Raw genomic sequence first — 16,880 nt, 5'->3', positions numbered from 1 at the left:
GTGCGGTGGCTGAGGAAGTCGCGGACGTAGTTGTACATCTTTACGCCGACTCCCAGGGTTATAAGGTTCTCTAGAATAGCTGAGTGCGCAACGTTGTCAAATGCCTTTGTTAGATCTACTCCTAAGATAGCTCTGGTATCGCAGGTTTGAGAGTCAAGAATGTGATGTTTTAGTTGTAGGAAAACGTCCTGTGTGGAAAGTCCAGGGCGAAATCCAAACATGCAAGCAGGCAAGAGATTCTTGCCTTCTAGGTACTGGCAGAGCCTGGTTTGGAGTACGTGCTCCATGAGTTTGCCGACACAAGAAGTGAGGGATATGGGCCTGAGGTTAGACGTAAGGAGAGGTTTCCCAGGTTTGGGTATAAAGACAACCTTGGCCTCTTTCCATTGTGGTGGGAGGATGCCCCTTAGCCAGCACTCATTAAAGTATTCAGTAAGCTCGGCAATTGATTGGTCGTCGAGATTACGGAGTGCTTTGTTGTGAATATTGTCCGGACCGGGGGCTGAGGAAGTGTTTAGTTTCTGTAGTTCGGCTTGAACTTCGGCTACTGTAATGGGTTGGTCGAGGAGCTCATTAGGAGGACCTGTATAATCGGGATACAATACGGCAGGGTATGTTGGGAAGTACTGATTTCGAAGTTCCTGTAGTAGTTCTGGTGGAGGTTTATCGCAAGTATGTAGGAGTTTGGTGAGGTTGTGTCTTTGGGTAGTCTTTGACTGAGTTGGGTCAATTAAGTGTCGGAACAAATTCCAAGTCTGAGGCATACTCATATTGCCATCTAATTTGTTGCAAAGCGATTCCCAGTTCTGTCGCGAAAGAGTGGCTGCATGGGTCTCTATCTCTTTGCTCAGGCGGGCCAGGCGACGTCTAAGAGTTCGGTTCCAACGCTGGCTTTGCCAGCGTCGTTCTAGGCTTGTTTTAGCGTCCCATAAATGTAGGAGACGAGAGTCAACTGTGTCGCTTGGGCAGTCCTCTCGTACTAGACGAGTTGCGGATCGGACATCACTCCGGAGTTGTTCTGACCATTCAGTGATGTCCGTGATAGAGGCGTGGGTGCGTGTTGCCCTATAAGTGCGGAAAAAATCCCAGTTGGTAAAAGTGGAACCTCTGAGAACCCTGCGGGGTAGTTGCATATTTAAGAGAATTTCGATAATGTAATGGTCACTACCCAAATTCTCTTGTGTGTTGCACCATGTGGCATGAGGGAGGCGATGTGCGAACGAGAGATCTGGTGTAGTGTCCTTGCAGACACTATTCCCTATGCGTGTCGGAAAGGCAGAATCGGTGAGCAGTGAGAGGCCGGCTTGCTGCGCTGCTAACCACACCCGACGTCCTTTTGGTGTGTCGCGCGGATAACCCCAGGCTGTATGTGGGGCATTGAAATCTCCCACGACGAGTAGGGGGCACTTATTGGCTATGCGTTTCGCGAGCGTAAAGAGGCGCTGGAAGTTGCCCTGTAAGCACTTAGGGCTGCTGTATACATTCAGGATGAAGAGGCTTTTAGCTCTGGCATGTTGCGGCACAAGCTCAATTAAGAGGTGATCAATGTCTTGGACTGCTAAACAGTGGGAGATGGTGGTGATTGAGCGATTAATTAGAAACGCCACCCGAGAGGGTGTAGGGGATGTGGGTGTAATAGAAGTATAGCCAGGTAAGGTTAGGGGGTTGGAGGGTTCTTGTAGGGCAAGGATATCGGGTCCCGCAGCGCAAGATAGCAGTTGGTGGACAACATGACGCTTCTGGCCAAAACCTCGGCAGTTCCACTGCCAGAGTGTCAGATTACGGTTTAGAGCTGCCATCATGAGAATTGAGAAGGGGCGTAGCCGCCGCGCAAGGTTGGGAGTCGTTAGTGACGTCAGGGAGTGGATTGTCTTGCCCTTCAGTTGCTTTGGGCTTCTTGCGTTTACTTGGGGTGAGATCCCGTTTTGCAAGGCATGTTGCGAACAAATTGAGCTGTGATTCAAGATTGTTGTAGCGGTCAGTTAATGTTTGAGCTAAAGCATCAAGACGATGATTAAGTGCTGCATTGTCTGTTGTTACACGGATTACCGCATCTTGGAGCGTTGTGCATTCCTGATTGATGCTGGTGATACCTTCCTGCAATTTTGCCTCAAAACGAGCAGTAAAAGACTCAAGCATGGTTGGAATATCGGCTAGTGAGCTGTGTGTTGAGGGACGCGGGGTAATGTCCTGATTTGTGTGCCGAGGAAATGCCGTGTCGATATCTAACTCAAGCGAATCAGAGCAGGATGTCGCGTTGACATGGCTGGGTGGGAAAGACATGCTAGAGGTGTTGGGTGGGTTGTGCGCAGGAGTTTGGGATGTAGTAGGAGTTGGGGTAGGTGGAGTGGCATGGCTTGTGGCGAGAGTACTTATCTGGGTCTCCAGCTTCGCGATGTGTTCTCGAAGGGCAGCGGCTTCAGCTCGGGCTGCTTGAGCTTCTGCTTTGGCTGCCGCTGCCTCCTCCCGAGACTTGGCCAGAGCGTCTTGCAGACTGGAAGTCACTGTTGATGATAGTGCGTTCTTGCAGGGCGAACGGGGAGGGCCCCAATCTTGTTTAAGCGGCTCGGTCCAGGCTTGCTTGGGTTGGCTGAGTTGGCTGGGCTGAGTGGGTCCCGCTGACAACTGGGGGAAGTTGTCCCCGTGTGGAACCGGTTCTTGTCGCTGCGTTTGAGGTTGCTTTGTCGTTTTGCGTGGCTGGTGAAGGTTGCGTCCTTTGCATGAACCAGTGCCGGTAAGATGAGGGCCCTCGCACAGAATGCACCTAGGCGTGCAAGGAGGTTCCTGGGGTGAGTGTTGGCTGCCACAGCGTGGGCAAAGATTAGTCTTGGGGCTTGGGCATACGTCGTGACGATGGCCCGGTAGTCTGCAGTTCGTACAAGCATCCGGACTTCCGCGGTATGGAGTACAGCGGTGAATGGCTCCCATGTATTTAATGGAATGTGGCACCTCATTGGCGTCGAAGGTGATGAGAATGGAGTGCGTCTTCCCCATTCGTCGGGCTGCGAGTATAGAGTATTCAGGATTCCGTTTGACCAGGTCTTCGTACAGCTGGGTTGGCGTCTCGTCGTCAAAGGCGTTTGAGATGACCCCTCTTGTAGCTCCTGGTGGGGGTGCCACGTAAGCCATGCAGGGGTAAGCATGGCCACCAATGGTGAGTGAAGTCAGCGTCTTTAGGAGCTCGGCTGCGGCGGAGTGTGTTGTAGCTGCCGTGAATGTATTATTAGTGGGGTGTATGCGCAGGCAGAAATCATCGGGCAGAGTGGTTTGAAGTGCGGCCTGCACTGCCTTCATGAGTCGAGGCGTTGGGACATCTAGGAGTCGCAGTTGACCTCGCGGACGAACAACGACGCGAATAGCGTTCGGTGGGAGTGGCGGCAGTTGCTTGCTGCGTTTTACAATGATGCGCGTCTCCTTGGTAGCAGGTGGTAGGTGGGTTGGCGTCTTGCCTCTTCCAGTTGCAGCTGCTTCGACGCGCATGGCGTTCGGGTTGGTCTCCTTGACGGTAGCGTTGGGTTGCGAAAGTGGTTTCTGTGAACAGGCTGGTCGAGACGCATAGGCTTTATAGAGAACTGGTGTCCAATTGCCTGCCTGGAGCTCTTCAGCGGAGATGGTGTGGCCCTCAACCGTTACTTCCATAATAACGGGAGGCGTTGCTGCCAGTGTCGACGAAGGAGCGGAGTCTCAGAGAGGCTTAGCTCGGATGCTCAGCGTCTCGGTTCATGAATTGTTGCACACAGAACGTCGGAGCTTGCCCGGAATGGGCGTCGTCTCTGTCTTCCTCAGACCCTTATGTCGCTGTTCGAACAGGCTAGTGACCGCAGGAAAGGTTGGTAAAGAGTAGCACGTACCGTTTGCCGGAGCCGACGTTGCAGGCATCCGCTCACGTTGGCCCCCTAGCGGCGAATCTCGTGATATCTGGTGGAAGTGCTTATTCGTTCATGTACTTGACACCCCGTCAAGCAATGAAGCCAGCCCACGTCGCGAAGAAGACACCGATGCCAGCCACGAGCACCGAACAAGCCGCAGGCAGCAGGGTTTACCACCGAGGTATGGGCCCCTACAAAACAAAGCTCGGAAGGCTAGGGCCATGACCTGGACCACAGCAACGATGACAACTGCTGTGCCACAGCCCTCTACATGGTGCAGCGGCGAAGAAAACGACCGATTTTCTGTGGGTCATTCTGTGGATTTTCTGGGGGTTTTCTGTGAGTTTTGGCTCTAGACATACTACCGAGTGTCCGCCCTCCGCCACTGAGACGCGGCAGAGAAGCCCCGTCGCGTCTACTTTTATCGGAAAAATGCGGTATGGACCGGGTTCAAGAATCCGGAGTCTCTCCTTGACACCTGGGATCTCTTACGCGGCACATTCCTGGACACGTTCAGGAGCATCGCCTGCAAGAAAATAGGCGCGATGTTGCTCGAAACGAGGGTGCAACTCCCGAATGAATTGTGGCAATTTTCGTGGAAGAAATGACGCGACTCTTTCACCACTATGAACCTGAAATTCTAGAGGAGATGAAAGTTCGGTTTCTCATGCTAGGGGTCAAGCAAGAACTTTTCACTGTACTGATGTGGAAACCCCCGAAGACGGTCCAGAAATTCCTGTCAGAAGCAACATCCATCGAGAAGACGCTAGAAATGCGAACCCGCCAGTACAATCGGCGAACTTTAGAGACAGCCCCGATGTTCATGCTCTCACATCAGACGACCTTCGCGAAACTATACGAGCGATTGTACAAGATAGCTGCGTAAATTGTTGCCAGCCTTATAGCATCCCGTGGTCCCGACAGCCGACATCGTACACCAGGAATTCAAGCCATTTCTCCGGAGACGTGAACCAGCGCAGTCTTTGCCACAAGCTGGTAGCTATGCTGCTGTAGCCCGACACAACGTTCCCCCACCGTTCCCCCGCCATCAAGAGGCCCAACTGCCACATTTCCGCCGCCAGGCACCACCGCCGACGCCATACCGTCCACCCACTGCCAGCACAACGCTCCTAGAAAAACCGGCGTGTGGTGCACCCCCGACCTCCGACCTCTTTGCTACCACTGCGGCGAAGTTGGGCACACCTACCACCACGGCCAGTACCACCAAATAGGACAGCGTGGTTTTACCACCGACGCGCAGCGTCCACAGTGGGGTGAAAGACCACGTGACAACGCCGACTACCTCGCAGCAGCGCAATGGACGCCCTGAAGCTCTCCCCGTTCACCATCACCCGGCCACTATATGTGGCCTCACTGACGGTTGGACACTGGTGCGAACCGGGGCTGGTCGCCTAGCTTGTAATCGCAAAAATAAAGGCAGCAACCAATGAAAGTGCGGTTGCTGTACGACGAACTGAGCACGTGCCCGGAGGACCAGCTCTGAGCTGTCCGGCTGGCTGAAGACGCCGCCAGGACTCAATGCCGGGCCACCGCCTGAGCAAGGGGATTACAGAGGGGCCCATCTCCTGGCCCCCCGCCACCTTTGATCCCAGCAAGGACACTTCAATAAAGTTTCTTCTTCTTCTTGTCTGTCTCTCTGCCGATCCTCTTCAACCGATGACGACGCTGCGACAAAATTTTGGAGAACCCGCTGCAACCTCAACGTAATTCTGATGTCCGAAGGTCATTGTTACAAGACGACTTCATGATGGAACGTCGAAGCAGCGGTACAAACCATCATAGCCATGATTCGACACTACGACTCAACTGCAACACGAAGTGATGAACTAGTGACCTCATCGTTCTCGTTGACGACCACAGCGTCACAGCTCCCGTCGACACCACTGCCAGCTATTTTGTCATCAGTAAGACGTTCGCCGCGAAGTTGAAAACGTTAAGACCGCCGGAAAAGGCCTCAAGAGCTGGAGGTCACCCAGTTACACCAGCAGCAATTCGTGCTTCCAGAGTTACCGTTAACAGCGATATTTGTCCTGCAAGCTTCGTCGTACTACCAGCGCACGTTGGCGTGGACTTCTTAAGCCTTCATAGGGCGGTCATCGACCTGAGATCAAAGAAGCAAACACTATATACCAAAAAAAAACTAGTGCCGCCACACATGCCATCAGAAAGGCACACCCTAAATGTGCTGGACGATCAAGTCGCCTCTCCTCCTCGCTCCAGCATATTCATCGGCACTCAAGAATAAACAGACATGTGATGCGTCGTTGAGGGCAACCAGCACCTGTTGATCAGCCGCTAAATTTGCATTGCCAGCCTGGCTCCAAAGAGGGAACGCAATAGTGATGCTCACCAACTTCAGCAGCAAGCACAAGCACGTCAGCAAAGACACGACGGTTGCGTACATCGAAGAGATACTGGAAGCCAGCAACACTTTCGCGATCACTGATTCTGCCGAATTTACTTCAGTAACTCAAGCCCCTCAACAGGCTTTCGACATTATTCGAGCCTCTCGACGCATAAACAAGAACTGCTCAGAAACCTGCTCATGTCATACAAGAACTGTTTTTTAGGGGCGAAGCTCCTTATAGTGGCACCCGTTCGTCCCTCGTAGCCGTTGTAGTAGTGTGTAACAAGTATAACAATTTGAACTCCAATTTGAACTCCAAGGTGGAAGATCTTGTAATCTTCATTGGTGAGGCAGATTGGGCGGTAAGAAGTTACTCTGCGCAGTGCAACGGGGTCTTCCGATTTTTATATAAGAACAGTGTGAGATGATGAAAAGGACGGGGCTAATATTTTCAGCTCGAATGCCTCATTATAAACGTCGGCAAAGACCGGTGTTATTTCTAACTTGAAAGACTTATAAAAGGCGGAAGTCAGACCATCAGGGCCGGGCAATTGCCCCGGATGCATACTTTCAATAGCACTGTTAACTTCCTCTTCCGAAATGGGTTCCTCCAATATTTCTTTTGTATTATTGGCAAGCTTTGGCATCAGCGCTAAAAAATCTTTTTTAAAGCGATTGACATCAACTGAGCTGGCGGCGAATAAACCATTGAAGTGCTCAAAGAATGCACGCTCGATAACATCTGCGACATCACAGACTTCACCCTCGTGTTCGATTTCTGTTATCTGATTATGTCGCGCATGCCACTTTTCTGAGCGCAACGCCCTTTTTGACGGTGTTTCTGTCACTATCAGTCGCTCGGCTCTTGCCCGAACCATAGCACCGCGGTATCTTTCGATATCAGACCGCTCAATTTTACATTTCAATGCGCGAATATCTTCAATAAACTTGCCGGGCATTCTACATTCTTCGAGGAGCAATTTTTCCAAGTTTCTGCGCATGTGCTTTTCTTCTGCTCTTTTTTCTTTGCCTATAGCGTTAGAGCACTCCAAAGCCTTCAATTTAACGACCTGCTTGAAGTTCTTCTATTTTTCTCTAAACGTCTTTTTACTGCGAACTTTTACTTCTTCAACTTCCGTCATTACTTCCTCCATGAATGTTTCATAACTCAGCAGATTCGAATTCAATTTCCATAGTTGCCACTCGAAGGCCCTTTTCGTTTCTTTCGTGCTAGCTACTACAAAGCTGACCAAGCAGTGGTCACTAAATAAAACGACGTTAACACGGTATGCCATGCAAAGCGGTACCAATTCAACACTCACGTACGCCCTATCTAGTCGGGCGTTGCTGGCTGCCTGAAAGTTGGTGTACTGCATAGTCTGGCCACCACCGAGACATTCAGCCACATCCTCCAAACCATGTTCTCTTACTGTATCGCTTAAGACAGCGGTACTTGCATCCCTGTAATGTCGTTCGCTAGTTTTGTCTTTGGCTGAAAGGACGCAGTTGAAATCGCCAATAATGATAAGGAGCCTATTAGATTTCGTATACTGCTTTAGTTTTTCGAAAAATATGCGTTTTATGCGTTTTTCGTCTGTGACAGTCGGCGCGTACAAGCAAAATACGCGCCATTCCAATCCCGAAAACAAAAGATCACAAACAATGAGCCGACCAGACGTACATGACGTTAAGGCTTCTATTTTAGCACCCAGACTCTGTCTGACGAACAACATGATTTGTGGGGTTTAACGTCCCAAAACCACCATATGATTATGAGAGACGCCGTAGTGGAGGGCTCCGGAAATTTTGACCACCTGGGGTTCTTTATCGTGCACCCAAATCTGAGTACACGGGCCTACAACATTTCCGCCTCCATCGGAAATGCAGCTGCCACAGCCGGGATTCGAACCCGCGACCTGCGGGTCAGCAGCCGAGTACCTTAGCCACTAGACCACCGTGGCGGGGCTGTCTGACGAACAACATGCAGCCGAAGAAGTCCCTATGGCATGGCTAACTATAACAAAACACCGCGGCAAGAATTGGCGCACCATGCCCCCAGTTTCATCGTCGCCATGGACTTTAGTCTCTTGGACTGCCAGTATGTCAAGGTCGAGGTCACTTACTAGTCGATAAAGCTGACATTGTTTTCTCCGTGAGGCCAGGCCACGTACATTTAAAGTGGCCACACGGATTGAATTATTTATTTGCACCATTGTAAGGCTACGAAAAAACCAGGGGCATGGCGCTTACCTTACAACTGCAATTTCTCCGGAACGTCTTGTCCCAGTACTGTCCTTAAGGTGGCGAAGGCGGCGTTTCCGCCGTCTAGCGCTCCGTGGAAATGTATGGCCTTGGCCGAATGAGAAGCCGCCGAGCGGGAGTCGTTTTGGCGGGAGGTGCATCCGGCGAGGCAGCAGTGGTGCCCTTGTCTTTTTTCCCTACGTCACGGGGACGCTTCCCCGTCACAGTGCCACTGTCGCTTTCAATCCCAGTCATCGGTTCAGCCTCGGAGGGGGTCTCGTCTGTTAAGCCAAGAAACGTGTCGCCGGTGCTGCTTGCATCCACCTTTTCACTGCTTTCTCCTACGTCTACGTATAGAAGCCCGGCGTCGGTCTTACCTGGTGCTTCACACACGCCCTCCTCTTGACAGCATGACGACCCATTTTCCACAGCAGAGTTTGGGTTAACTCCTGCTGTTTCTTCCGAGTCTGCTTCGTCCATTAGGTGCTCCAGTGCGTCACTTTCCTGCGCTGGTCCGGTCACACTGGCATATGTCTTAGCGCAGTCGTCGTCTTCGTGGCCGAAGCGGCGACAACGACTGCAGCGGGGTACTCGGCAGTCACGACGTATGTGACCGGTACTCTTGCACCGTAGGCACAACGGTGCGCGGCCCGGAACGACAACGAGGGTCAACTCTCCGGCAATCTTGAGCTGGTGCGGAATGTCATCCACCTTGACGTCGGAGTGCAGCTTTAGTCTCACAGACCGCGTCCTTGAGCCCTTTTCAGTGATCCCCGGTGCTCGCCACTTCTCCCGCTTCACTTCGAATACTTTTCCATAGGAAGTCAAGGCAACACGGACGTCTTCATCGGTCACGGCGTGCAGCAACCAGTGAAGCTTCAAGCGAACCTCGTGGTTATTTGGGTCAATGAGCAAACATGGGCGATCCTTTACCTTCACATCGACGGCGGAGAGCAACTTCCGAGCAGCCTCAGCACTCGTCAGTGTCACAGCCCATACGTGGTTCATTTGATACGCCCCCAACGCCAAAACGTCGGCGAGCGCACCAAGCTTGGACAAAGTGTCCCGGTAATCTTCGACGCGGTAAGGCCGGGCTCTCTGATCACCATGCATGAAAACGGTATTCGCAGCGATACATCCGCAAGGCACAATGGGCAGAATCACCTGATAATCGTCGGCGATAGGCGCAAAAACCATGTTACCACGGCCCGTTCGGGCCGCTGAAACCGCTCCGTCGGAGCCGAACATTCCGCGACTGTATCGCTCGAAAGCCGGAAGTGGAATATTAGGCCACGAGGGCGATGTGCGAGCGATGCACTGGCGCTCCTTTCATTAGAGCTTTTACTCTAGGTTACAGTAGAGCACACCATCGAAAGAAATATAGGGGAAAAGAAGCGCATATGCTTTTCTTCAAGCAAAAAAATCTGTAGAAGAAACCCTTTTTTGTGAATCAAAAATAAAACCCCACCCTCGGCGGGCACGAAGCCGCCATCCCCAGTTTAGGACACCGATGCCTTATCCGTTAGGCTACGAGGGCGATGTGCGAACGATGCACTGGCGTTTATTACATTGGTGCTTTTACTTTAGGTTGCAGTAGAGTACACCTTCGGATGGAATATAGGGGAAAAGAAGCGCATATGCTTCTCTTCAAGCGAGAAAACTGTAGCAGAAACCCCTTTTGTTAATGAAAAAGAATAACCTACCTCTCGGCGGGACTCGAACCCAAAATTTCCGTTTTAGGAGACCGATGCCTTATCGGTTAGGCCACGAGGGCGATGTGCGAGCGATGCACTGGCGTTCCTTTCATTAGCGCTTTTACTCTAGGTTACAGTGGAACGCACTATCGAAAGAAATATAGGGGAAAAGAAGCGCATATGCATTTCTTCAAGCAAGAAACTGTAGCAGAAACCCCTTCTGTGCATGAAAAAAAATAACAACCTCAGCCGGGCTCGAACCAGCAATCCGTGGTTTAGGAGACCAATGCCTTATCCGTTAGGCGACAAGGGCAATTTTTTTTCTTTATTACCTATCTTCGGTACATAACATACAACACAAACAACACTAATGGTAAAACCGCACCGTGAACCACGTACATACGATGACATTGCTGGTAACCAGCGTGACGCTGGTATCGTCGGATCAAAATTCTGGTAACGTGACCAGTGGCTCTACTGTTGAGAGCCAGTCGGGTGGTTTCGGTACCGCTCTGTGAATCTCAACAAACCAGTGGACGCTCTCTCTGAAGTGGGCTCGAGCCGGCCGTGGATTTTTATGAAATTGACAGCCTGCATTCTTGAACGCCACAACGAGTGGAGGCCCATGAGCATAATTGCGTCGAATGGCAGCCCACCTTCATCCTGTACACTCAGGAACCGAATCCCGTGTGGGTTCAACGGGAATTCTTTCTTAAGAGCTCTTTGCAACACATCCCAAAAATAAACTCCTTCCCAACAATGTAAAAACACATGGTCTATGGTTTCTGGGAAGTTACAAATTAGGCAATGCGTGCCCCAGGGCAATTAGCATCGTTTTCCTTCCAAAACTTTTTTCACAGGCAATGTACCAGTATGCAACTTAAAGAAAAACGTTTTTGCTCTAGGCTGTACATACATTTTCTTCACTCTCTTCAAGACGTTTGTGCCTGGGCCTTTGCCGTACAATGACCTGTAAAACTGCATAGGAAAGACAATGTCGCATACAGTGAAATACAGTTCTTTTTGTTTAACAATCGCAAGGTATTCTATTGAAATTCGTACACTTGAAAAATCTCATACTAGACACTATTTCTTTGTAATAGCCCCCTGTCCCTCCTACACTCTCTTCTGTGGTTACAACATATTCCGACAGATGTCTGCCTAGTCGCAATTGACATAGGGTGCGCAGGAAGGGACCAGTAACGTCTCGAAAAAACAAAAACCGAATAACTAGCTGCCGTAGAAATAGGTGACCTAACCAAAGTCTTCCATCTTTCACTCTTCGAAACAAATTAGTACGGCTGCAGCGTTCCCATCCCGAGGCCCACACAAAGATGGCGAATATTCTGTAGAACTTTTGCACATTCGTCCTTGAACAGTGTAGTACCTGCATGATGTACCATACTTGCTTATAAAAAATAGGTTGCAAACGGTGGCTCTGGCAAAAATCGACAACACGCCTCCTTTCCACTTCTCCCCTGTTTCCTCTGTGTCCTTAATTTAGCCTTTCCAAAACTGGTCGCTGTCACGATATGCGCCAAGCGGGACGCCTAAGTACTTGCCTGGGATCATTGCCCAAGGCACGTTAGCGAAGTGGTCTGGCTTCGTTGGCCACAATTTATGCCAGAGCCCCAAACATTTTGACCAGTTAACACCACTCCCAGTAGCTTGACCGAAAGTACGCACAATACCAACAGCTTGTTTATACTGTCTTGATCCTTTGAGAAAATAGCGACATCATCTGCATACGCCAGCAGCTTGACTTCAGCTGCCTGCAAATCAAAACCGCGAATTTCTTTGTTGTTGATTATTTTCAAGCACAGCATTTCTATATATATATATACAAAAGAACAAAGGGCTGAGGGGGCCACCCTGACGAACCGAACGCTGCACGTTAATGGGTGCCCCCAGATTCTTATTCACAATCAACCTCGTCATGCAGTCCCTGTACGCCAGGGTCACTCCCTCGCAAAGAACAGAACCGACGTTAACATGGTTTAACACTGAAAACAAAATTTGGTGATCACCCCAATCAAAGGCTTTTTCTAGATGAATCTGCAATATGGCAACTTTTTCATCGGAATAATCACAGAAAACTAAAACGCTGCGAGCTTTGTGAATATTTAAGGCGATGGAGTGCCCTTTGATGCCGCACGTTTGGTGCGGCCCCACGATGTCCTTTATCACTGCCAGTAATCTACGTGCTAATACCTTCACGTAGATTTTATAGTCTACGTTTGTTAGTGCTAAAGGACAATACGCAGAGACAGCTTTCAGTTTACGTGAATCCTCTGTTTTCGGTATCACAACTGTATGGGACGTCCTGTATGATGGCGGCAAGGTATTTAATTTGTAGGCTTTGTTAAATATTCCTGTCAAAATAGGGCTAATTTCGTGCTTAAACTCTTTATAAAAGGCAGCTGTGAAGCCGTCCGGACCGGGTGACTTCCCTGGGTTTACCTTGTCTATATAAGCTTCTACTTCAGTCCCAGTTATTGCACGCTTCAAGCTCTCTTTTCTATCGTCATCCAGACGGGGTAACAACGGCAGAAATTCAGTCTGGAAGCTCACTAAATTTGCGTCGTGCAATGCGAAAAACTCGCGATAATGGTCCGTGAAAGCTCTTGTGATGCTTTTAGTATCAGCTAATAGGGTGCCGCTCCGCTCTATCTCGCGTACGCAGTTTCTTTCCACGTGGGCTTTTTCCAAGCCTAGAGCGCGTTTCGACGGCATTTTGCCTGCTGCAGTGTCCTCCGCCCTTGCCCTAACCAGCGCGCCCCGATAACGCTCTTCACCCAGCTGCTCTAACTTTTTCTTTTACTTTTCTGATATCTTCACTCCACTTTCCCGGCGCTCGGCACTCATGCATCAGTACCTTGTCGAGTAACACCCTCAACTCAGTCTCCCTATTTTTTGCCTCGTAGCGAATGCTCGTGACCCTATTTATTGCTTTAAGTTTAAGCTTTTCTTTGCAAAGTTCCCACTGTTGCCAAAGGTGCATCTTTTCGCTGGGGCTGATTTTACTAATTTCTACTTTCACTTCTGGATTATAAATGTCGTCATGCAGAAGGTTATCGTTCAATTTCCACAGTTCCCATGAGAATGACTTATTTCGCTTTGTAATACCGATAAAGCAGAAGACTAAACAGTGATCGGAAAAAGACACAGGGATGACATCATAACTAGTGCATTCTGGTGGGATGTCGATGGAAACGTAAATGCGGTCAAGTCTTGCATAGCTAGGACCTTCAAAACGCGTGTACTTGACCGCACGTGTGCCTGTATTACACTCCGCTACATCCTCGACGTCCCATTTGGCGATAATACTAGTCAAGATGTCGGTACTCTTATATCTGTAACCCCGAGTGCTTGTTTTGTCGTGTGTGCTCAGTACGCAATTAAATCGCCCTGCACTAGTAATTTCTTTTCCACACAGAGGTGTTGCTCAAGGCCGAAAAAAAACTGTGCCCTTTCTTCAACCCTGTTGGGCGCGTACACGCACACGACCCGCCACTCGGTGTTATTCAGAGCAAAGTCAAGAAAAGCACATCGACCCGCTTCACACGAAAAATGGGCGTTCACTTCAAGCCCAGGCAACTTTTTAACAAAAAGTACACAGCCAGCCGATGTGCCCACCGAGTGGCTAACTACAACAAAAAACCTTGACGCAAACAGTTGCACCAGGCTGCCCGTCTCTGCATCGCCACCAACTATCGTTTCCTGTACCGCTAACACGTCAACGTCGCGCTCCGTTACGCGACGGTAAAGCTGGCTTTGTTTTCGTTTACCTGCTAGTCCTCTGATGTTAAGAGTGGTGACATTCAACGGAAAAGCAGGCGCCATTTTGAAGATAAGAAAGGAAACCGGCAGTATTGTGCTCACCATTTGCGTCTAGCCTATTGCTAGACCATACCATCGCCGGCGGTGCCGTCCGGCGAAGCTGTTGACTGCCCGACTGGCTCGAAGTTGCCGCCGCGCTTATCAGCCGGAATATTGGGACGCGGTCGAATAGACGGCCGCCGTCCTTGCAAAGTCTTTGCTGGCGGTTTCTCGAGCCCAGGCGTGGCCGTTTCAGCACTGTCATTGCTGGCTGGGGGGTGGGGCGTTTGGGAGTCGCGGCGACGTTGGTCGGTGCTTGAACGCCACCCTTCTCCAGGGGTAGCTCGTTGGCATCCTTGCGCTCGCCGACTTTGGGTGCTGTTGAGTTTTCGGGGGCTTTCATCGTCACAACGGATGACATGGTTGTGTCGCCCGCCGTTTCTGGTAGGGTTAGTGTGTCACCCTTGCCAGTGTCAACTCTCAAAGCTGCAGGCAGAGCCTGTGCCACCGGCTGGTTGACCCTGCCGAGTCGCCTTGCGCTTCTTGGTCCACCAGGGTGTTCCTTTTCGGGGCTTCACCGCAGAAAGGCGCCAACGAGTCTTGAGGTCCGGCCTGCTTTGTGGCCTCGTTGGTGCCCCGAGCCGCCTCTTCTGCCTCGACGACACCCATCATTTTCTCCCGGTCGTCCGCCTTCGTTTGTCCGGTCAACAACACGTAGGTACATACGCAGTCCGCGTCCGCATCACCATAACGGCGGCACTTGGAGCACCGGGGCACCTAGCAGTCTCGGCGGACGTATCCCGCGCCATGACATCGTAGGCACTGCATGGCTCGTCCGGGCACCACAACGAGGGCCAACTCCCCTACAACTCGGACTTGGTGGGGAAGGTCGTCCACTTTGTATCCGGGCTTCAACTTCAGCAGGACGGTACTTGTGGTTGAGCCCTTTTCCTTCATACCTTGGACCCGGAAATGCTCTCGAGTCACCTCGGTGACGTTGCCAAAGGCCGCAAAAGCCGTGCGAATATCTTCGTCCAAGACGCCGTGAAGCATACAGTAGAGGTGAAGCTTTACTTGCTGGTCTTTTGGATCCAAAATGATACACCGGCGGCCTTTCACTTTCAGTTCCTTAAGCGCAGCCAGTTTCTTGGTGGCTTCACTGGTGTTCAAGGTCACCGCCCACACGTGGTTAATTTGGTATGCGTCCAACGCCACAACGTCCGGAAGCACACCAACTGATGCGAGGGCGTCCCAGAAATCCTCGACTCTGTAGGGCCTTTCACGCACATCGCCGTGCAAAAACAACTGTTCAGTGCAACACTGCTGTTCGGCAACGTAGGCAGCACGATATCGTAGTTCTTATCATCTGCATCATCCCTGTTTCCGCGGCCGGCGTGAGCCGCTATCGCCGCTCCGTCGGAGCTCATGATTCTGCGTCAGTTCGCTTGCGCTGCCGGAAGAAGAATGGGCCACGCAGGCGATGTGCGAGTGATGCACTGGCGTGCATCACTCGCACGCCAGTGCATCAACTCCCTCAAAACCTCGTCTCTCCATCGGTCACCTCCTTGATGTCGCCGTATTCATAGAAGGCACGTCGAATAGCGTCTTTTGTAACATCGAACGCTAGCCAGTGCAATTTCATTTTAACCTCTTGCCGCGTCGGGTCAATGACGAGACATACCCGGTCTTTAACTTTGAGAACGCCTGCGTCTGTCAGCGCTTTCTTTGCTTCCACGGTCTTCATGTTCAATAGCCACACGTGCGACATCCGATATGCTCCGATGCCACTTACTTGCTGTATGACGCCTAAATCTTTGAGAGGTTTCCTGAAGTCGTCGATGCGGTACGGTCGGCCGCTGACGTCGCAGTGTAGAGCTACTGCTCGACGCATCGCTTCACCTGATGGCAACGAAGGCAGAATAATCCTGTAGTTCTTTGGAATGAGGGGAGACGCTGTACCGCGGCCGGCGTCGGCCGCTGTCGCTGCTCGGGATGAGCTTTTCATCCTGCGTCTGCACCAACCGGCGTCCAGAAGCAGAATCCGTTAGGCCACGAGCGCGATTTGCGAGTGATGCTCTGGCGTTTGTTTTATTAGCGTTTTTACTTTAGGTTACAGTAGAACACACCATCAAAAGAAATATAATGGAAAGAAAACGCATATGCTTTGCGTCAAGCAAGAAAATTGTAGCAGAAACCCTTTCTGTGAATGGAAAAAAATAGCCTACCCTCGGCGGGACTCGAACCCGCAATCCCCGGTTTAGGAGACCGATGCCTTATCCGTTAGGCCACGAGGGCGTTGTGCGAGCGATGCACTGGCGTTCCTTTCATTAGCACATATACTCTAGGTTACTGTAGAACACACCATCGAAAGAAATATAGGGGAAAAGGAACTAATATGCTTTCATTCAAGCAAGAAAACTGTAGCAGAAATGCTTTGTTAACGAAAAAGGTTAACCCACCCTCGGCGGGACGCGAACCCGCACTCCCCGGTTTAGAAGACCGATGTCTTATGCGTTAGGCCACGAGGGCTTTTTTTTCTTTATTGCCTGTCTTCGGCTCGAGTAAACAATACACATATTAACAGATAATTACACAACACAACACAAAACATTGTATAAACCGTGGCTCAAATGATGTCGCCACGCATCTGTTAAAATATTTTTATCATCGATAGTAATTCGACGTGCGGCAACCACTCTGGCGGGAATTCCTGCAACTTTTGTTCATCCACAAAATTTCTTATTTTCTTTGAAATACTGGGTGGGCGCTCGTGCACCTACATCAAAGTTCATGGCTGCCATCCTGGATTTCCAAATGCTATGAAGAGCCGTGAGCATTATCATATCATATGGGGTACCATCGTCACTTTGTATTTGCAACTAGCGGATG

The 16,880-nt window shown here is 50.6% G+C and overlaps 1 non-coding gene across 1 annotated transcript; it reads right to left on the bottom strand.

Moving 5' to 3' along the window:
* Positions 1–16,213: 16,213 nt before the first annotated feature.
* Positions 16,214–16,286, bottom strand: TRNAR-CCU (transfer RNA arginine (anticodon CCU)). Its single transcript has one exon. It is a non-coding gene; the product is annotated as a tRNA-Arg (tRNA).
* Positions 16,287–16,880: the final 594 nt, after the last annotated feature.

Source organism: Rhipicephalus microplus, chromosome 2 (genome assembly GCF_043290135.1).
Source record: "Rhipicephalus microplus isolate Deutch F79 chromosome 2, USDA_Rmic, whole genome shotgun sequence".
Lineage (NCBI taxonomy): Eukaryota > Metazoa > Arthropoda > Arachnida > Ixodida > Ixodidae > Rhipicephalus > Rhipicephalus microplus.
This window is presented reverse-complemented; position numbering and strand designations above follow the sequence as displayed.